General features: G+C 38.1%; 1 long non-coding RNA gene across 1 annotated transcript in view; it reads right to left on the bottom strand.

Annotated features, from left to right (window-relative positions):
• The window catches only part of LOC118164826, a 7,792-nt gene extending 2,787 nt beyond the window's left edge, over nucleotides 1-5,005 (bottom strand). The window contains exon 1 of the long non-coding RNA XR_004749685.1: nucleotides 4,951-5,005. This is a non-coding gene — a long non-coding RNA (uncharacterized LOC118164826). The remainder of the gene's footprint in view (nucleotides 1-4,950) is intronic.
• Between the last annotated feature and the right edge of the window lie 2,593 nt (nucleotides 5,006-7,598).

The raw sequence follows: 7,598 nt of genomic DNA, 5'->3' as shown, positions 1-7,598 counted from the left end.
AAAAAAAAAAAAAAAAAAAAAAAAAAAAAAAAAAAAGTGTGATATGCGTCCATCCCCTTCCTGTTCAGCTTTTTATTTAATGACAATTATTTTTTATGTGAGTTGGGACAGCTCAGAAAAAAAAATACCCGCAGGAGACTTCTGCAATTCTAGGTGAGTTTCCTGAACTGGTTGATGACTGAGAACCTTCTTTGCACTGTATCAGGATAGAAAAGGAAGGAATGTATTAAAGCTGTCTCTTACTACAGGATGTATATGAACTTGCCTGTCAGTAAAATTTTGCATCAAGTTTGCCTCAACTGATGAGCCCAGGCTTTGTTTAGGTTGTTTGTTTAGGTTGGATATTAGAAATAACTTCTTTGCTGAAAGGGTTGTTAGTCACTGGAATAGGCTGCCCAGGGAAGTGGTTGACTCACCATCCCTGGAGGTCTTTAAAAGACGTTTAGATGTAGAGCTTAGGGATATGGTTTAGTGGAGGACTTGTTAGTGTTAGGTCAGAGGTTGGACTCGGTGATCTTGGAGGTCTCTTTCAATCTAGATGATTCTGTGATTCTGTGATTCTGTGGTATGGATTCCTCTGACCTCATTTGGGTATCTAGAGGTTAGTTGTCTAGATTCCAGATTTAGGTCCTACTGTTGTTAATGAAAACAGATCAGTAAAAGATGACTTTCTTTTCCTAAAGTGCAGGCATACAAGATGAATTGTTCTCTGGTACCTACTTTCTGAAGGATCTCCAGCAAGAAGTTGCACCTCCGTAAGCAGAGGTGCCAAATAATGTCTGATAGGATCTTCCCTTAAAAACTTCAAAGGTAGCACCTGCAAGACACTGGCTCTGTAAAAAATGGAGATATTTACTTCCATTAGAACTGTTTCACTATTAGCTTAAAATTTAGGTTCATCATGACTGCCTCAGTTTACTGGGGATTTTCTGGCTGATTTGTAGACCTGATATCTAGGAATGAATCAAGTGGGGAACTCCATGTAAGAAAATTCATAACACCCATGCTTTCATTGTCCCCAGAAGAGGAGAATGGTTTCATGGCAATGCACATGAGGGAATGCCAGATAGGTGGGATCATTTCCAAATTCTCTGTGACAAAGTTATTTTGAAATGAAATTGAGTTCTGGAAACTCGTAAGTTAATTCTAAATTACATCTCCTAAGTATTTACTTTGGCTTAGGGGTAGATCTGTGTGTACAGAAAATATACCTAGAAAAATTCTCACAGTGTCCCACAGCTACAGTTACAGAAAACCTAAGCCTAATCTTGACATATATGGCGTTGATAAATTAAAGGAACCAACCTGACACTTTCAGCAGTTAATTAACTGGAGTATCTGGAGCCCTGATTCCATGACAAGGGGCTGCACTTTACAGACCCATATGTAACTAGTGAGCTGTCTGACGAATGAAGAAAGAAAGGAAGAAATGGATAGTCCCAAGGCAATAAAATAGCATTTCCATATTGTCAGGTCCATGTCAGTGCCCTGGTGACTCTTCCTCTCAATGCTGTGCTGAGTTAGTGACTGCCATCCCACGGGTAGGATCAGCACATACACACTGTCCCACGGTACAAGTCCAAATGACTAAACAAGAGTTTGCTGGTCTCTGCTCAGAGGCAGTTTGTCCCTGGAGTCATATTCTACTCACACATAAGTCAACCATAAAGTTCACCCGCACCAGGCTGGGAACAAGATCAGGCCTTTTCTATTACATATTTAATGCTTCTCCAATTGTTGCTTATGAAAGATGATAACGTGCACCACCGAGAGAGCACTTTATCAGGAGCAAGGAACAGCACCAAGTGAAAGGAAGAAGTTGTTGAACTGAGCAGTCTATTGCCCTAGTGCTGTAAAATTAATCTATAAAGATCACATTCAGCAATTGCTTCGCGATTACTGTAAACTCTGAGAAGACAAATCTTTGTCCTTAGCCTTTGTCATCCCAATAGAGTCACAGAAGCTTAGAAAAATAAGCTGGATAATACCTCAACAGGTGATCTAATACATTGCCCAGAGCCTTTGTTATTCAAACAAATAAAGTGTAATTTCTCCACTACAGGTGTTCTACAATTATTCTACTACAATTACCATTACAAAAAAACACTACAATTATTCTACTACAATTACCATTACAAAAAAACACTTTACCAGAATGGCAGTAACTAGCAAATCAAAGGATGTGCTATTCTCTGAGCTCCTTTAAGATTTAAAACATATTTCTATCTCCACTTTGCAACATGAAGTAGAGTGAAATTGTTACAACATTTTGCAGAAAATCTCCTAGAGTCTTTCTATAAATCAAGTGAGAACTTTCTCTGCCCTATGAGGGCTGTGGTCAGGTGTGATTATGCTGGGGGTACTACACAGATGTTACCAGTGAGCATTGCCATTGCACTACCAAATTCAGAAAAAGGCAGAGTCACACCCCAGACTTGCAGTCAGGGCAGGAGATGGCACAAGACTTATCTAATAGCAAAAAAGACATGTATGTGTGATCACATTAGGTGCTACTTAAAAGTTTAAAATGGCCATAAATATTCTTCTTTATGCTAGGTCCCTCATCATGCCGTCAGATTTGACCCACGGTGAGGCAGATACCAGCTACATGAAAAGAAATGTGTTACCAGTAAAGATATAGGCCTATATGTCTCTTTAAGCAAACAGCAAAAACAATGCAAATTCTACACAAGTTCTCCAGGGCAACACACAAACCTATTGGTTTAAGGGTGTTTTGTTTTAGATTTTTTAAAAAAATAAAAAAAAAATAAAAAAAAAATAAAAACTCAAGCAAAATTGCCTCTTGCATGGCTGAATGATGCATCACATCTTATATCAGGTCACCTTTGAGGCAGTTGTTGCAATCAGGTTTTATCTGATAACATCAGAGCAGATGAGGCAGCTTACTGTACATGCAGTAAAGGAAAGCTGCTAATAAAGATACCTGACCTTGGGGACAAATTTGCTGAGCTCCACAATGGAGAAAGAAGTGCTATGTGAGCTGACAGTTAAGGTCCATCTTGTGATAAGCTAGATGTGACAGCAGACTAACAGAAAAATTAATTAGTAGCAGCTGAATTCTTATATGTGACCCAGTTTCAGGAAAAACAGAGGTAAAAATGTTTTCTTTAAACAATTTTCAACATCCTCAGCTTCCTCAACACTTCTGAATCTTATCTGAAAAATAAGAAACCAGATATAGGAGATGGTAGCATGCACACAGTAGTCTGTCAGTTTTGATTCAAAATACTGCAGAATACACCCCAATGTCCCAAATTTAATAAGCAATATAAAATATGTATTTTCTGGTGGAAAGGTCATTCTTAAAAGCAATGTGATAAATAAGAACAGGAACTGCACTGGAAAGTTACCCACAAAGGGCTCCCATAATGCAAGATTTCATTTAACTGAGGTCTCTTCCTGCTTCCCAGTACAGCCTAGCTCATTAAGATGTCACCTCTAGATCATCAGATCAAGGCATGTCAATTTCAGACATGGTTTTCTATTCTGCTTTAATGAACAATTCTTAAAACTGGTTTTTGTTTGTTTGTTTGTTTGTTTTTCCCTCAAACTAAGGAAAACAGATTTCAGAAATGCAAGACCTGCAAGTGAGATCACTCTTCTCTATAAAATTCACATTTAACTATAGCTGAAGATCAAGTCGTACATTTTTCCAAAGCTAAAAACAATCAGAAAAGCTGAGGAGTAGCAGGAGGAATAGATAAACATAAGCCCACTGTAATGTGGTGTTTCTTGTCATTCTTGAAACTGAAATTTTGCTAAATGCTGCTACAAGACTTAAAATATAGCAGCATGGTTTGGATGTTTCCTATTTCTCTGCAGAAGCAAATGAAGTTAAGTAATTAGGAAATATTCTATATCTTTAGCAGTGGAAGCTGGAGTATTTTCCTGATCTGCAGGTAAAGTAAATCTGGGAAAATGAAATGTGACTGTGAAACTTTCATACATTGTTGATAAAACCTTTATTTAACATATCTACTCTAACAAAAAATTATCTTCTAAGCTCTATTTGCTAGAGAACCTATAGCTTCTCTGTCATCCTTACAAAAGCAGCTTCTTCCAATTCTGAGGGAATAAAACAGACACTTTAATAATAAATAATAAAACAGACACCAACAATAAAGCAGACGCAAGTAATAAAACAGATGCCAATAATAAACAACAAAAAGTAAAGTGTTTTTCTGTTGTTTGTAAAATATATAAATATATGAAAAATAACTGTAAATGAATAACTAAATAAGGTAAATAACAAGAGAACATTGTTGATATGTGACTGGAAATTATTTACTTTTTGACACCAGATCTTGTAGAGAGATACTGGAAGCCTGGGATTACATAGTATCAGAGCCAGTCAATGAAGAATTATTCTGTTTTGCATGAACTATTTATCCTTCATTATTTGGATTCATCTTGCAGCAGACAAGAGAACCCTTTTGCTTGAAAGCCCTTTATCTCCTGAAGAAAGAGATCTGTTCTTTCAGATCTACTTCAGTAATCTAGGCAACCCAAATTCAGAGACCCCCCTACTCAACACAACCTGGTCCTGAGCATGGACTGCAGATGAGGTTTCCCTCAACATGTTAAGCTCCCATGAAAGCTACAAAATATGATTTCTCTCTTCCTAGCAAAAGCTGCATCCTATTTAGGAGAAAATTTTCCTGGTGGAAGTTTTGCCAAGGTGCATACATTTCAGAACATCACTTACTAAATTTCATTATAGGTTTCAAATTATGGACTCTTTTCAGTAGCTAAGCTCTTGGTGTTGGGGGGGGTGGAGAGGGGAGGAAAAACAAAAACAACAACAAAAAAAATCTTATTAAGCTCTATTTGCTATAACCAACATTTGAATTTCCTGCAAGATTATTGCACGATGCTATTTCCATTTCTACAGCATTTGGCAGAACTAAGACTGAAAATATTCATACACACCATAGAGCTGATATAACTCAACAGTGAGAAGTCACTTTCTGCCTCACCCAATCTGTAGAAACCATCTAGGGCATCCTCCACTCTTTATCTACCTTCCTTCCTTTCAGTTCACAGCTGAATTATATCGCCAGATGCAATCACAGACAGCTAGATCATAGCATCCCTGTTTGCCTTTGCAGTTTAATATTTCAGCATGTTTCTCTTGTGCTGTACTTTCTGCCTCCAGGCACTGTGATCAAGCTGAATGTTGCCTGTGAGCAGGATTGAGCTGGCTCACCCAATCTGGGGCACTTTGTCTTTTAATGAGATGCCAAAACCACTGCTAGGATGGACTGGAGTGAACTGGATATGTTTTAGCCTAGAGATGAGATCTTGGTGCTTTCTTTCACTATGGAAAGGGTGCAAATAGAGAAGATGGAACCTGTCTATTCTTATAAGTGGACAGTATAAGGGCAGGAAGCAATAGACACAAGTTACAGCAGTGAAATTTCTGACTTCATAAGAGGAAAATAAATTTCAAGTGCTAAAGTACTAAGACAAGTACCTAGAGAGTTCATGAAATCTGAGTCCCTGGAGATATTCAAAACTTGAAAGCAAGGAAATCCTCGAGAAATCTGATCTAACTTTGAAGTTAGATCTGTTCTGATCAGGAGGTCAGACTGGAGACATGCAGAGATCTCTTCCAGCCTGAATTATTCTGTGAACCTATTTGTTATTCTCTTCTATGACCCAGAACTTAATGAAAACTCTGAATAGTGTCCCTGAGGGGTGCATTTAACATTAAATCAAGGTCATAAAGAAGCAGAAAAAATCAGAGGATGCTGCTTGTGTCCCACAGCTTCAACATGAAGAGCTCTTCATGCTTGCTCAACCTAATACCATGTACCATCACTCATGTACCATGAAGGGCAGTGAGGTCCAGATACAACTGCAACCCTCTTGTGGCACTTTTTTTAAAGAAATGAAATATAAGCTCATTACTCTTAAGAAAAAACAAAACCACAACCCATGCAAATTAGGTTGCCTGAGAACAGTGCAAACAGGTTAGCATATTTTAATCCATGGTATGCCCTCCCAGCACCATTTGCAACTCAGGCTCATTCCTAAACCAACGGTTATTTATTTTATTTCAGGTCTTTCAAAATAGTTGTTTTCCTTAATTTGTTTGCTCAATTTTTAAACTCACAGACCTTTTTCTACCTACAGTATCTTGTGTTAAGTGATCCAGTAAAAGACACTGGATAATAAATAAATAATAAAACCCAGAATAGCACATCATCTCACAGAAATAGGTCTTGCTTGAGCTTTGCTGGGAAGGAATGCCCACCCACAGAAAGCACAGTAGATCCATAAGTACTTGAACAAAAGCAATTACAGACTTTTGACTAACTCATATAATTTTTTTTTAAGTTCAGTTAAAAAAAAAAAAAATCCAATTAATTTTGTTTCACCCAGAAGAAAGTGTGATATAACCTATAGAAAGTAATACTGTAATAAAACAATTCCAGTTTTCTAACTACTCTGGCACAACTGTGTCGATCTGGAAAATGTCAGATCGGTCAGAAAGCCCCAGGCAGGATGAGTGGTGTGCTTTGGATCTGCATGACTGCACAGTGACTTTCCTAAAATGGATCTGGAAGTTCCAGAATGTGTAAGATTGCCCACATTTTCTGCTACTTTCTGCTGCTTCTGCTAAGGGAAGTTTCTAGGTACTGCTTCTCTTTGTTCACAGCTCAGGTTTTGGGCTCAAGTTGGTAGCATTTATCTCGTACAAAGCCCCATGCTGTACACCCATGCTGCTGCAGCACATTGGAGGAAAGGGAAGGGTCAAGAGGGAAGCCCTAAGCAGAAGCATAACGGTTAACACGATTTCCTAAGACTAAATCAAGTCACCAGCCAGGAGCTCTTCCCTGGATGTCCACATCTAGGCCCTTTCTTGAAACAAGAAGCAACAATTGTATTAACACTTCTTTTGTGCTATCTCACCTCTCCTATCACCTCACTTCCATTCTCACCATCACCTTCTCCATCAGTTTATGGAACCACTGCAATCATCTTCCACATCTCTGTCTCATCCTGTTTTGCCAGGAGACTTGTTTGACAGTCCAACACCACCCATAGCATTTCCAGCTCAGGATCAACACCTGACAGTTGCTATCTGTTCTCACCAGCTCTGCTGGCTTGCAAATATTTAAGGTATCCTTTTTTGAGTGCCAAAGCCCCCTTCACATTGCTACACCAATTACTGCTATTAAAGACAAGTATTTCTTGCCACCACGATGGCCAGCATCTTCTATGGTTTAAACAAGGCATTAAGATTCAAAGACGAACTGTTGCCTTCAATTCAGCAAATCTTTTCTCCTGCTTCAGCAATAGACATTCCTGATTTTGGCTTGGATTTAATTCTGACTATTTTGAAACATTCACAAGGAGTGTTTCTTATTAGAACCCTACTTCTGTTACATTATCTATTAAAATTTTATTTCCTTTCTAGGTTTGCCATTTTCTATCATTATTTTTCCAGAAGCTGTTCTCATTTCTGTTACATTTTTTTTCTTTTCAGTGATTAGATCTGATTGATTAGGCAAGTCAGACATTGGAAACTATCAAAACTGAGGACTCTAAAATAAAATAATGAGATAATATTG

The sequence above is a fragment of the Oxyura jamaicensis genome, chromosome 3, assembly GCF_011077185.1.
Source record: "Oxyura jamaicensis isolate SHBP4307 breed ruddy duck chromosome 3, BPBGC_Ojam_1.0, whole genome shotgun sequence".
Taxonomy (NCBI): Eukaryota; Metazoa; Chordata; class Aves; order Anseriformes; family Anatidae; genus Oxyura; species Oxyura jamaicensis.
Note: the sequence above shows the minus strand (reverse complement) of the source record. Positions and strands in the feature narration are given on the sequence as shown.